The sequence below is a fragment of the Microtus oregoni genome, unplaced genomic scaffold, assembly GCF_018167655.1.
Source record: "Microtus oregoni isolate MIOR12 unplaced genomic scaffold, Mior012 000003F_ref0000135, whole genome shotgun sequence".
Taxonomy (NCBI): domain Eukaryota; kingdom Metazoa; phylum Chordata; class Mammalia; order Rodentia; family Cricetidae; genus Microtus; species Microtus oregoni.
In genome coordinates, this window is record NW_024543062.1 from 48,399,354 (window position 1) to 48,414,181 (window position 14,828).

A 14,828-nucleotide genomic window follows, 5' to 3' on the forward strand; every position below is an offset into this window, starting at 1 on the left:
TTGGGGGATTAAGATTTAACCGGCGCAGGCTTGTTTTGCATGACAAAAAGAAAGGTAGAGGGAGGCTGGCCACACCGTGGTTAATTTTGTTAACAAGAAAACATTCAGAACATTCCCTTTCGTTGTACTTATTAAACTTAGGGTTTCCCTTTTCTTTCCCTCTCCCGAAGAATGCTCTTCGCACATTGTTCTCCCAACACATCACTCACTTCCGCTTGACCCGGCGGTGTTTCTTTTCTAGAATGGTCTTCACGATCCCCGCACTATCAATAAACTTGCTTGAATTTGCATCTTAAAGACGCTTCTATATCCGATCACGAGTCCCATTCAGCATAGGAATGAATCCCACTCTTCCGAACCAATCCTCTAGTCTTTCTGCACTACAGAGTCTCACTTGGCTTATTGTTTTAGCTCGTCTTTCAAACCTAACTCCCAAGTCCCGAGTACCAGTCTGCATTATCGCACATCTCCCAATACATACACATTCCCGCTCAGAAGACTCCCCGTAAACACCCAATCGCGATGGAGGAAGACAATCGACACTTTAAAGGTGATTTAAACCAGTGTGCAACTTCAACACAAAAGCTTTCAAAGCCAAATTGTTGGGGAGCACACCGGCGTAAGGCGGCAAAACCGGGCGTCCGTAGGCTCCTTGAAGGCAGCGCTGTAGTTTGCAAAGCCTGAACACTTCACAGACATTTTTGAGGGCCACGCGGGAGGGCAAGGCAACACTGACTGTAGTGAACTTGGGAAAGAAACAGACACGAGCTCTCTGGAGTCGCCGAAGCCTTCAATTCGCGGCTCGGTTTGCAAAAGCGCGAAGAAGGGTTTAAAAGCTGTGCTTCCGGTAGCGGCACTTGCCCGCATGCTCAGAAAAGCGAACCGAAGGGCACTGCCAGCTACGGGAAGTCGTGGGGGACAATTTCCTTCACCGAAATCGTCCGATGAATAGCGGGCACCCATAACCCAGAAGTGAAAGACTGTTCGCTTCACTATCAGACACCCCGACGATCAAAGGAAGTTCCGGCTGGAAGACTTGTCCACGCTCTCCTGACTCCTCTCTAGCTCTTTTATCTCACAGCCTTCTCCAAGTCTCGCTTGAGTTTTGCTTCCACTACTCGGAGGGCCTAAATATTCCTTGGTCACCTTTTCCATTAAAGCACCTATGGCTACGGGTCGCCATTAGAGTCAATCAACATCCTCCTAGCGAGGAAAGGGAGCCTGGAGCGGCCAGTGCGCCGGGCGTTACCATAGAGAGGAAGCCACCTCTCTGGGCTGAGTTTGCAGTCTCTATGGTTCAGCTGAGCTGGTGGCGGTAAGGGGAAACACAGTAAGGCCGCACTGCGCAGGCGCAGTCGGCTTCTCACTTTTTTTTTTTTTTTTTTTTTAATCCCCGCACCAAGCGCTTAACCTCATTGGGGTGGAGGAGAAGGCGGCGGCTGTCCGGTCCGCAGCCCCAACAGTTGTGAATAATAGAGCTGTAAGTACCGGGTTAAAGACGAAGAATGTTCAGACTGGAGTCCACTCGAGGGCCCTGCTCCCTTTCCGGGCGGCGGCGGGCGCAGGGTCCGGGTGGGGACGGTGTCCGGCGCTGTCAGTCGCTCTGGGGTGTACTTTTGGGGGAGGGGGCGGCCCTGGGATGGGATCGGGGTGAGAACCCAGGATGCGTGACTGCTAGGGCCAATCCTGATCGCAGGCTGCTTTGCAGAGGGGAGGTGGGGCGGCTGTGGGGTCAAGCCTGGCTTTGTGTGCCTGTCTCTTTCAGACCCCACCCCGGGGCCCCTTCTTGACCCGGAGTCTCCCCTGGCCGTCTTGGGAGACGCCAAAGCAGTCCGGGGTCTCTTTGAAAAGAACCCACATTGCACAGAGCGGGAAGGGGCTCCAGGAGAAGAAACCCCACTCCAACTAGTCATCGGCGAGTGATGGGTGTGGAGAAAGATTCATAGAGAAGAAGGGGTTGTCGGGGAGGCAGGCCGGGCGGCCGGGACTCCCAGCCCGGGCCAGACAAAAGCGGAGCAGCCGGGGCCCAGCGGGATGCAAAAGGTCCCCTTGGTCCCCAGGAGGGCCCCGCTGCGAGGGTCTTGGCTAAGCTGGAAAGAGCGGACAAGTGCTGAGTTAAGGCTGTTCAGCCTCCTCAACTTGCCTTTGTTGTTCTTTGGTTGGTATTGGCAGAGCCGCTCTGACGAAGATGAGTGTGTGATCTTGCATGTTAGTCTGGTTGGGTACAATGGAGCAGATTGAATTTTGCTTTCCATTTAATGAGCTGTTTGGATGAGTGTGGGGTTTTCCAAAGTCAAACTCATTATAAAAATATCTATAGATTTTAAAATTAGTTGTGTTTATTTCTTGAAAGAATGGAGCCTTAAAGCTTGTTGTGTCGCATCGAGTGGATTTCTGTTAGGGGATTCGTTCATGAGACACTGACCTAATGGTGGAACCTGTGAGTTCTTTAAACCTGATACTTTAATTTGTGATGTGGCGCCGAGTGCTTTGGATGCTCTAGTCCTCTGGGAGTCAGTGATGCGGGAGAGTCAAGAGTGATGCAGTTGCCTGCTACCCCGCACCTTGCACCAGATTCAGGTGCCACTGGCTAGTGTCAATTCTAGCCTTAGAAATTATTATTATTTTTATTGTTATTCATGAAATTTATGGAACTCTTGGTTTGAGGGATCCGAAACAGAGGGGTCTGGTTACTCATTCACGGAGTAGGAGGGAGAATAGCAACATTGATGCAGAGACATAGAGATAGGGAAAATAACACAGCGCCCAGAGAACTGAATATTATTTGTCTTTTTTTACTTGCTAAGAAAGATTTAAGTTTTAATGAGCTATTTGTTCATTCATCTTTGTAAAGTTGGCTAATTGCAGCCTTGTTGCAGGACTCAAATTTCAGTTTCTGTAAGTCATTGTTTATTACGGGTAACATGTAACTGCTAGTTTCTATTGTCAGCTTGACCCAACCTCCTCTCCCAGGAATTTCCCAGATCAGATTGACCTGTGGCCATGTCTATAAGAGATTGTCTTGATTGGTGGTTGATGTGGGAGTGCCTAGGCCACTGTGGGTGGCATTGTTCCTAGGCAGGTAGGTCTGGGCTGTATAAGAAAGCTAGCTGAAGTAGTCTGCTTTCTCTTTTCTCCTGCTTCTTCATCTGAAGCCATGAAACTCTCTGTCTTGCTTTGAGGACTCCTTGTGCTTTGTGTGCCAATTTATGCTAATGAAAATTTGTTTGTAGACTTCTGGCAAGATGCTACCCCAGTTTTATGAGTTGTAGGTAGGGACAGGCTTCTTTGAATTTAGTCAGATTGATTCCTGACTTTTTTGAATTTATTTGCTCTCTTACCTCTTATGAACTCGGGACACGTTTCTTACACGGAGTGCTCTCACCTCTCACTCCCCCCCCCCCCAGTAGAGAATCATAGAAATGCATGTAAATGGAAGAGCCAGCATCATTTCAAGTGCAGACTTTGGGGATCTAACTATGATGTTAATTTGGAATATTTGCCACTTTATTGGACTTTTTTCTTCTGGCTTAAGTGGAGGAATGAAGCTGTAAATTTGGGTGATTAAGGCAGCCTTGATACCAGCTGCCTCAGGATGGCACACCCCTCAAAAGTTGGATGCATGCCTATAGATAATAGTTTTTACTCTCTCAAAGTTTTAAAATGAGTTTTCTCTTCTGTATATACTTATTAACTTTTGGGGTTATGATTTTAAAAAGCCTTTTCAAACTTTAAAACTGTAGTGAAGACTTTTTTTTTACATAAAAGTTTTTTAAATATTAAGAAAAGAAAAGAAGAAGAAAGCCAGCTGAGCAGGTCAGAGAGTAGGCTAGTAGGCAGCGATTGTCATGGGTCCTGCTGGGAGTTCCTGCTCAAGTTCCTGCCTTGACTTCCATAATGGATTGTGACCTAAACGTGCAAGCCAAATGTACCCTTTTCTCCCCTAAGTTGCTTTCGTTGGTATGTTTGTCACAACAGAAGGCAAACCAGAACTATAACTGGTTTAAATCTTTAAAGTTTTAATTATTTAGCTTCCTTATTGACAGTGCTGGGAATTGACCCCAGGGTTTTGTGTGTACTAGACAAGTTCTCTGTTAATGAGCTACGTCCCAGCCTTGAAGCTTTTAATTTTTTACATGTATTGTTTATTTGTATATGTTTGTAAGCATCTGTATATGTGAGTGTGCATGTGCCGTACACAGCAGGCATGTGGCAGTTAAAGGACAATTTGTAGGAATAGGTTTTATTCCACTATGTAGGACCCTCTACTCACAGAGGCTTCTCACTGCCTCTAGCATTTCTTTTTGTATTGATAGCAAGAAAAAATCTACAGCATGAGTTTACTTGCTCCAGTAACAACTGCGGTAGACGCTGAAGTATAGCACAGACAATGGACCTGGCTTTTTATAGAGCAGGATTCAGATCCTTAAAATAGTTTGTGTGGATGGTGAGGAAGGATCGGTCAGAAGGATTAGGATTGTCTATCATTCCAATGTGTTTCATTTTGTTTGGTTTTGGATTTTGATTTTTTTCCCCCAGTGTTCTGTTACTTTTATTTTCTTGAGCAGCTCAATGTCTTGGTTTAGAAATTTGGGTAGATAATTTATGTACTTGATTGTCTTTATTCTTAGTAATCTACTTTAAATCAGTTTCTATTACATTGATCTATTGGCATATATTTATTAGTGTGTGTATGTGTGCCAGGTACATGATATGATTGAGGACAATTTTCTTTCTTTCTTTTTCTGTTTTTTTTCTTTTCTTTCTTTCTTTTTTTTTTTTTTGTTGTTTTTTGAGACAGGATTTGGCTGACCTAGAACTTGCTTTGTAGACCAGGCTGTCCTCGAACTCACAGAGTTCGCCTCCCTCTGCCTCCCAAGTGTTGCGATTAAAGGCGTGTGCCACACTATGACTGGCTCAGAGGACAGTTTTTGAGTGTCAGATCTATCCTTCCTCCCTGTGTGTTCTAGAGACTGAATTTAGGCTTGGTGTCAAGTGCCTTTACCCACTGAGCCTTTTAAGCCATTTCAAAACCAATTTTTAAATAAACAGTACTTTTAATTGTGCAGTACGATTGTAAATATAGCCATCTAAGGGTTAATATTAGTCCCAGAGTTGAGTTTCAATAGCTGTTAGTTTTGATAAGTGCCAATCTGGTTTCCAAACTAAATGGCAGTGGTAAATGGTAGATAATAGTAAAACACGTTTTAAAATCAGAACCAACTAGAGATGTTCTTGAAGGTAAGAGAAAGGTCAAATTTATTTAAAACAAAAACTACAGAGAGAAGAAATCACAGGTGATACATCTCTTGATTTGTAAAATGTAGTTGTCAAGAATGAGCCATGCTTTCTTTGCTTGGTGCCTGGCAGAGCATCGCCCATAAGGCGTGCGTACCTATGAGAGAGAGATTAACTGGTGAATGAAGCACTAGTGTTCGCTGATAGTTTCTGACTGGCTCCTCCCTTCCCAGGGCTTTACTGGTTTCTTTGCTGCCGCACCTGGTGATACTTGTCCCTAGATTTGTGCTGTGTCTTATCCCACCACCCCGGGTCCCAACAGTACTGAGATGGTGGTATTACTGACACAACGCCTTGTTGCCTTCCACTCTCTTCCTGCTGGAAGTCTCTTCAGTCCTTGCTGTTTCTGGTTTTATTCCTCAACTTCTCCGTCACACTGCTTTCCTCCTAGACATTTACTCTTCTTTAGATCCTTGGATATAGGGAGTTTGAGAACGTTCTGTGATGGCGGCTAGTGTGACCCGTGGGACTTGTCTTCTAGTGGGAGTTGTTGATTGTGTGAAAGAATAAGGAAGTGTGTTGTGCAGAGGACCTGGGTTCGATTTCTAGCCCAATATGGTGGCTTACAGCGGTTTGTTACACGAGTTTCAGGGCTGCTTCTTCTGTCTTCTGGTCTCCAAGGGCACCAGGGACTCCTGTGGTGCATAGACATATATAGGCAAATACACTCAAACATAATAAAGTAAATAAGTCCCTCCTCCCACTGCCCTAGCTTGGTAATAGGATTGGAGCTACGGAAGAGCTCCTAAAGGCTCACCTGACCTCTGCAGCATTCTGCTCTCCAGCCTCAAACTGCAGGCGAACCTCTTTGTTTCAGGACAGGCTTTGTTGACTGCATCAAATCTGGCCTCTGCTTTTACTTGATGACATTAGTTATCCCTCAAAGCAGAATGGTTTAAGTCTGTTTTTTCCCACCACCAGCTCTCTTCATATTCCCACGGGCAGACAGCAGGCTTTCCTTGGATTTAGATTAGGTTTTCCTGTTCAACTCTTTCATGAGTTGGGTACCAGCTCCCCAGAGGTCCAGTTACAGAGACCTATAAGCATGCGAGGGGCTCACAGTCTGGGAGGGGAGACGGTGGCCTGAGTCGGTGCTACATATATTAGGTGTCTGCAGACATGTTTGTGTCTTTGTCCCCTCCTAGTTTATCACTTGGTGTTCAGCATCAGACCCGTAGCCGCTTGCTCTTTACACATGAGTTCTGACACGGCACTACATCCCAACATTCCTCCTGGTTTAATGGAAGCTCACTGTGCTTTTAAAAAATATATTGTAAATTTATTTCTAGATAATTTCATATATGTTCACCATGCTTTTTAAAGGCAGCTTTTGTTTTGTTTGTTTTGCGTGTTGGCATGGATACGTTTACAGGAGCCTGTGGAGGCCACAGGTCAGCACCGGCTACCTTTTCAATACTCTCCACCTTATATTTTGAGACAGTTTCTGCTGGCCCCAGAGCTTGCTGATTTACATAGACTGGTTGGCCAGCATACCCCAGGGTTCTTCCTGCCTCCACCTCCCCAGGGTTAGATTATACCTGCTGCCTTCCTACTACTTTTCCTCCTCCTCCACCTCTTCTTTTTCTGTGGGCTTTTAGAGGGTGGAACTCAGGTTCTCATACCTGTGTAGATAGAGCCATTGCTCCAGCCCACTCTGGTTTTTTTGTTTTTGTTTTTGTTTTTTTTTTTTGGCTTTTTGAGACTGGGTTTCTCTGTGTAGCCTTGGCTGTCCTAGTACTCACTCTGTAGACCAGGCTGGCCTCAAACTCAGAGATCCTCCTGCCTCTGCCTCCCAAGTGCTGGGATTAAAGGTGTGCACCACCACTGCCCGCTATCCCTCTCTGTTTTTAAAGTGTGCTTTATTTTATTAATTTTTTAAGCATTACCTTTTTTTCCTTTTCTCTTTCCTTTTTTTTTTTTTGTGTGTGTTAGGTCAGAGGACAACTTGTGGGAATTGGTTCTCTCTTTCTACCATATGGATCAAAGCTAGGTAGTTAGACTTGGTGGCAAGTGCCCTTCTAAGTTGAGATATCTTGTCGGCCCTTAGGGCATCTTTAAATGCACTCCATCTTTCATAGGACTTTATCAGAATGCACAGCTGTTTCCTCAAGTTTGAAAACCACAGCAACAAATTTCAAACTCTGCTGTGCATTCTGGCTCTGTTTTGGGCTAGTAGTTCTTTTGTATTTTGGAGTCTTTTTCTATTAAAAAAACAATGGGGGTGCAGTGGGTTGGGGTGGGGAGGATCAGTATGTATATGGTTGTTGTAAGGATGAAATGTAAGGATGAAATGAGATCATACATGTAGAGTAGGAAGGCTGACCGATCCACATGGCAGGAAGAAGATCATACTAGAGGTGCCAAAGTGGTAAGGAGTTCACCATGCTCATTTGGGGAGCCTGTTGAATTATGATTGGCCAGGCTCCACTTTCTCTTGTCTATCCAGAGCTTTGGTCAGCTCTGTATCAATGGGACCTGGGCAGCCACTGTCCACTATCCCCTGATGATTCGGGCATGCCTTGCAGGTTGAAAGCTCTGCACTTTGTTAATGCTGCTAGTAATGACATAAAAAAGTTAAAATGTAAACACTTACCCAAGCAATAGCTGAGTAAAACAAGAAGACCTGACTCCTGCTGACATGGTGAGGTGTGGCCCCCACTCTCAAGCTCCCCTGGAGACCTGTGTTGGTGTGTTTGCAAGAAAATGGTGCCCAAAGGGAGTGGCACGATTAGGAGGTGTAGTCTTGCTGGAGGACGCATGTCCCTGAAGCTGCCCCTTGAGGTCTCTTAAGGCTTCACTCAGTGTGACAGTCAGTGGACTTCTTGGTGCCTGCAAGATGTATGGTCCTCATCTATTTGTCCAGCACCCATGCCCTCCCACATGTTCCCGTGCTTCCCGCCATGATGGTAGATAGTGGATGTAACCTCTGAAATGTAAGCGAGCACCACAGTTGAATGTTTCCTTTATGAGAGTTGCCCTTCTTGTGGAGTCTTGGCACAGCAGTAACCCTAAGGTCATGGCTCTGGAATGGGGTGGGTAAGTGCCTGTAGAGACCAGAAGGCAATCTGAACGTCTGCAGGAGCTGTCTACGTGAGTTTTTGAAACAGGCTTTCTTACTGGTGTGGGACTCGCTGATTTGGCTAGACTGGCTGGCCAGCAAGCTCCAGGACCTGCCTATCTCTGCCTCCTGAGTTGTTGGGGTTACAAATGGGAACCATCATGCCCAGCTTTCTTCATGTGGGCTCTAGGATTCAATTCAGAATCTCATGCATACAGGCCAAGCATTTTACTGGTTAAGCTGTCTTCTTAGACTGCAGACTCTTTAAAAACACATTTTTTTTTTACACCTGTTTATTTATTGTGTGTGTGTGCCTCATTTACACACATGCCGTGGTCAGGAGACAACCTGCGGGAGTCAGTTCTCCCCACCATGTGGCTTCTGAGGCTGAGCTCTGGTCATAGTATTGATAGCAGGTGCTTTTTTTACCCACTGACCCGTCTCATCAGCTCCCATCTCCCTCCTCCCCGCCCTCTTAATTAGTTTGCACTGCATCCTTCTAAATGCTTTGCCACCTTTTGTAGAGATATAAATGGATGACTTCATCATGGCAACAGCCAGCTTTTAAAAATGAAAGTGATTTTGAAAGCATTTTAATCCCTTTTGCTCCTTTCTAAGCTCCGAGGAGCAGACAGGGAGAGAGTGTGGCCATGCTGGCACTTTGCAGATGAGACACTGGGGTCCAGTGTCAGAAGTCCAGTTCTCAGAAGTAGGAGGCACAGGGCCTCATGTTGCCTGTCCTTCTGTTCTCTTCTCATAGGCATACTTTTGTTAATTTTATTGAAGTTGTGACTCATGGGACTTTCTGATCCTTTGGCTATGTGAGTGGCTGCCATACTGGATTTTCTCTTTTCCTTTAGTGCATATATACTTGCCTTAAAAACAAAACAAAAAACAAAAAAAATTGCTGGGCAGTGGTGGCGCACACCTTTAATCCCAGCACTTGGGAGGCAGAGGCAGGCAGATCTCTATGAGTTCAAGGTAGCCTGGTTTATAGAGTGAGTTCCAGGACAGGACAGGGCTACGAAGAGAAATCCTGTCTCAAAAAACAAAAAAATTTAGTTGGGTGTGATGGTGCACGCCTTTAATCCCAGCACTTGGGGGGCAGAGGCAGGTGGATCTCTGTGAGTTGGAGGACAGCCTGGTCTACAGCGTGAGTTCCAGGGCAGCCTGGACTACAGCGTGAGTTCCAGGGCAGCCTGGACTACAGCGTGAGTTCCAGGGCAGCCTGGACTACAGCGTGAGTTCCAGGGCAGCCTGGACTACAGCGTGAGTTCCAGGGCAGCCTGGTCTACAGCGCGAGTTCCAGGACAGCCTGGTCTACAGCGTGAGTTCCAGGACAGCCCGGTCTATAGTGTGAGTTCCCGGACAGCCTGGTCTACAGCGTGAGTTCCAGGGCAGCCTGGTCTACAGCGTGAGTTCCAGGGCAGCCTGGTCTACAGCGTGAGTTCCAGGGCAGCCTGGTCTACAGCGTGAGTTCCAGGGCAGCCTGGTCTACAGCGTGAGTTCCCGGACAGCCTGGTCTACAGCGTGAGTTCCAGGACAGCCTGGTCTACAGCGTGAGTTCCAGGACAGCCTGGTCTACAGCGTGAGTTCCAGGGCAGCCAGGCTCCAGTGCGACACAGAGAAACCCTGTCTCCAGAAACCAAAAACAAGCCATCAAAAAATGAAACGAAACAAAAATGTGAATTCAGCCAGTTGTTGGGATGTTATCATTTATAATCCCAAACCCAGGAGGCTTCGGCTAGCCTGGATATATGGGACATTTTAATCTCAATCCTCATCCCCCCCCCCAAAAAAAAAGCAATACAAAGTAAATTTAAAGTTTTATACTCACATCTATTTATGTCTAGGATGTATCTTTCAGGTGAAAAAAGGTCTAGAACTCGGGTCTTGACCACTTGTTACTGTGGCCTGTTTGGATATCTGTCTTTGATCAGGATAGCTGAAGTCAGTGTTTACACTTCCTGCCTGTATCTGTAATTTGTTCAAGTAAGCTTCCAGGTAGAATCTACTGAATCAATTGACAGCGGCATTGCTGTAATGTAGCAACAGTACATACAGATGAGATTAGAAGGGGTGAACCACACTTAACAGTCTTGAGTTCAGGACCTTAGGATGCTCAGCAAACACTCTTCCTTGCCCTACTCAGCCCTACACACTATTTCTTTTTTCATTTTTGAGTCAGAGTCTTTTATATCCCAGGTAGGCTTTGAAACCACAATGTAGTGGATGATGGCTTTGTACTCTTGAATGTTCTGCTTCCACCTCGCGTGCATGTGCGTTCTTGGCAAACCCTCTACCAACTGCGCATGTGTGTGCTTTCTTGGCAAATTCTCTACCAACTGCGCATGTGTGTGCGTTCTTGGCAAGCTCTCTGCCAACCGCACCTCCTTCCAAACCCCTGTCAAGTTTTCTTTGCTTTAAAAAAAAAGATATTTACTTTCTTTTAAAGAGAGAGAGAGAGAGAGAGAGAGAGAGAGAGAGAGAGAGAGTTTGCTCACTCACACACATGCATGCGACGTGTACATTTGTAGGTGTGCGTGCCACATGGTGCAGGTGTAGAAGTCAGAGGACCACTTGGAGGCATCAGTTCCTTTCTCCCACCATGTGGGCCCTGGGATGGAGCTCAACCACAGCCTTGTCAGCAGGTGTGCCCACATCTGCTGAACCGCCTCACTGGTATACATAAATAACCGTCCTGCTGTTATTTCTTAAGGCACCACCTTTGAGATTGCCCTCCTAGCGATACTAAATTATCCATAGTAAATTATTAAGGCTGGATGATCTTTGTGACTGCAATATATATTCTTTTAACTCTTAATTGGTAAACAAAGATTCGTTAGAGAAGATTTTTTTAATTGTTTTCTATACATGTTTGTGTGTATAGATGTGTGTGTGTGTGTATGTACCAAGGTGTACATGTGCAGGCCAGAAGATAACGTATGGTGATTGATTCTCTCCTTCCACCTCATGGATCTTGGGTGTCAAATTAACTCAAGTTAGTGAACCATCTCAGAGGTTTTCTTGTTGCCAATAGTATTTCCAAAGGATGGGAAGAGCCTATTGCTCTTGCCTTGGGAGAGAGATCAGTGTCTGTCCACATTAGAATGTGATCACAACATTTCTTTTTTATTTATTTATTTATTTATTTATTTATTTATTTATTATGTATACAATATTCTGTCTGTGTGTATATCTGCAGGCCAGAAGAGGTCACCAGACCTCACTACAGATGGTTGTGAGCCACCATGTGGTTGCCGGGAATTGAACTCAGGACCTTTGGAAGAGCAGGCAATGCTCTTAACCACTGAGCCATCTCTCCAGCCCCCTGATCACAACATTTCTGTGCACTACCTTCAAGTATTTCTTTAAATAGTGTGCACTGGCGTCCAGCTTAAAATATTTACTAGTCAGAATGGTTGTGGGCGGAGCCGAGGGTTCTGTTTTTTCAAACACATTCCCCAAGTGAATCCGAGGCCACTAACGTTTGAGAGCAGCCCCTGGGGACTACCTTCCGGGTAATTTCACAGATTGTGTCTTTCCTGTGAGTCCAGGCTGAGTCTGTTATGAACGGGTTCTCAGACGTGCTACACAGAGGCCTGTTGTGTCTCGAGAATGAAGTGTGTAGCAGACCTTTTCCAGTGGAGAGTGGCTGGGCTCGCTCTCGGGACAATAAGGCAGTCTTTGCAAGAGAGCTGAACTTCATTCAGCAGCTCCTTCTCGGAAGTGTCCTTGTGGTGCTGGAGCTGTTTCATTTAAGTTTTTGCTTAGCTTGGTTTTGAGACAGTGAGTGTCTCATGTAGCTGGGCTGTCTTTACCGTGGGTTCTGGAGCAGTGAGGATTGAACCCTGGGCCTCTTGTCTGTACGAGGTTGGCTCTTTACGAACTGAGCCACATCCCCAGCTCAAACTCCGTCAGTAGGTGGTCAAGGACTACCTTGAATTAACCTGCCTCTGCCCTCACGAGTGCTGGGATTAGGTGTGTCACCAGCTGGGATTTATTCAGTGTTGGGATCAAATCCAAGGCCTTGTACACACATTCTGACCCAAGCCTTTTCCTTGGGCAGTACACCCATGTATCATATTGTCACAGTTCATAGCTGTTGAAGATTAAATGCTCACCCTTTACCAAGCACTGGTCCAAGTCTTGCAGATAGACTTGTATTATACTAATTTTTATGGCACCATTTAAAAGACAGTGCTGTCCCTTATTTCCCTTGAGACAGGGTTTCTCTATATGGCCCTGGCTGACCTCGAACTCATTGAGATCTGCCTGCCTCTGTCATCTGAGTGCTCGAATAAAAAGTGAGCCACCACACCCTGCTGATTTCCTTTTATACTGAATGACAGGAAGCTGAGGTTTACAGCAGTTGAATAACCCATCGCCACAGCTGCAGAAAAGCCGTCCTTGGGGTTAGGTGCTTCATCCTCCCTTCTCCTGCGTCCGTCCGTCTCTGTCCCTCTATGCCTTCCCCTTCCCACTTCACCCAGTTCTCTCTCTTTTTTAGTCTCTGTTCACAGCTGGGTGTGTATCTGGGAGGAGCCACTGGGTGGGATGAGGTGTTCAGCCCTTTGGGGGATTTGCAGAAGAGTTCCAGCGAGGTTCTGCCACTTCCCATCTCACCGGCACTGCGAGCCTCCAGTTTCCACACAGCCTGGCCCGTGCTGTTTTCTGTTGTTAGAAAACTCTTGGTGGTTTCTGTTTATAGTGTGTGTCAAGTGTCAGCTCATCGTGTTTTGATTTGAATTTCCCTAATGACCAAGGTGCAGGGAACCTTTCCGTGTGTTTACATCTGAATACCCTTGTAGGAATGTCTGTTCATATCTTTTGCCCATTTTAAAGTAGGATTGTCTTTGTGTTGAATTTTAGAAGTTTCTTAAATTTAAAAAAAAAGTGATTTATTTGTTTCTTTGGTGTGGCCGGGTGCACACACATGCACGTACATGCTCTGGCACATATGTGGAGGTTAGAGGATAACTTCCGCGAGTTGGTTCTCTCCATCATGTGTGTTCTGGGTACTGAGCTCGGAAGTCAGGCTTGGTGGAAGTGTCTTCCCCACTGAGCCATCTCACTCTCTCCACAAGTTTCTTTCTTTCTTTCATTAATTATTTTTTTCATTATTTATTTTTTTGGCATTGTCAAGATTAATATGATAAATAATAAATTTTGGTTTCAGAAGTTTCCTGTGTGTTTAGAATGTAAGTTTCTTATATATATGATCTACAAATATTTTCTTCTACTCTGTATGTCCTTTTTAAAAATATAGATTGATAGCCAGGCAGTGGTGGTGCACACCTTTAATCTCAGCACTTGGGAGGCAGAGGCAGGTGGATCTCTGTGAGTTTGAGACCAGCCTGGTCTACAGAGCAAGTTCCTGGACATGTTCCAAAGCTACAGAGAAACCCTGTCTCGGAAAACAAACAAACAAACAAATCTATCTATCTATCTAGATTGATTTATTTTTATTTTTTGTCTTTTGCCTGTATATTTGTTTGTGCCCCACTTGTGTGTGTGCCTGGTGCCCACGGAGGTCAGGAGAGGGTGTTGGATCCCCTGGAGTTACAGGCAGTTGTAAACTGCCATGTGGATGCTGGGAACTGAACTCAGGTGTTAAATCAGTGCTCTTAACCACCAGGCCATCTCACCAGTCCCTAGGTTGTCTTTCTTTTCTCTTTCTCTTTCTCCTTCCTTCCTTCCTTCCTTCCTTCCTTTCTTTTTTTCTCCCCCAAGATAGGGCTTTTCTATATACCTGCCCTGGCTGTGCTGGAACTTGCAGAGATCCACCTGGAATTAGAGGCCACCACTGCCACCAGTTGTCTTTCTTCATGATGCTCTTCAGCACAGAGCTTTCAAATTTTGTTGTTGTTAATTACTGTCATGTAAAGAATTCGTTACCAGATTTTCAGGATAATAGAGACCTACCCATGTTTTCTTCTAAGATTTTAAAATTTCAGATCCCTCCCTCCCTCCCTCCCACACTCCCTCCTTCCCTTGTTTCTTCTTTCCTCCTTCTCTCCCATTACCCCAAAATCTGAGCTCTTGTTCTCAGGTCCTTTGAGTTATATTTGTACATGGTGTGATACAGGAGATCCGTGATGATTCTGCTACACATGGATAACCAGCCAATGAACCATGGTTTGTGGAGCACTAACTAATTTGAACTTTAATGTTCTTGTTCTCTCTCTCTTTTTCTCTCTCTCTCTAGCATTAACTAATTTGAACTTTAATGTTCTTGTCCTCCCTCCCTCCCTCCCTCCCTCCCTCTCTCCCTCCCTCCCTCTCTCTTTCTCTCTGTGTGTGTCTCTCCATAGCATTTGCATTTTGCTTTGGGTTTTTATTTCGGTGCCTCCTTACTTTCCCTCCTTCTTATTTTCTTTCCTTAAGAAAGGATACATGTAGGGCAAGAGTGCTTGCCTAGCATGTGTGAAACCCTGCTTCTATACCAGGCACCTCATAAAACTGGACCTTG

General features: G+C 45.5%; 1 protein-coding gene across 39 annotated transcripts in view; it reads left to right on the forward strand.

Annotated features, from left to right (window-relative positions):
* The first annotated feature begins 1,389 nt into the window (after window positions 1-1,389).
* Window positions 1,390-14,828, forward strand: part of Clasp1 (cytoplasmic linker associated protein 1) — a 221,796-nt gene continuing 208,357 nt past the window's right edge. For all 39 annotated transcript variants that reach the window (XM_041648618.1, XM_041648577.1, XM_041648578.1 and 36 more), the window contains exon 1: window positions 1,390-1,480. The gene's annotated coding sequence lies outside the window, so the exon portion shown is untranslated. The remainder of the gene's footprint in view (window positions 1,481-14,828) is intronic.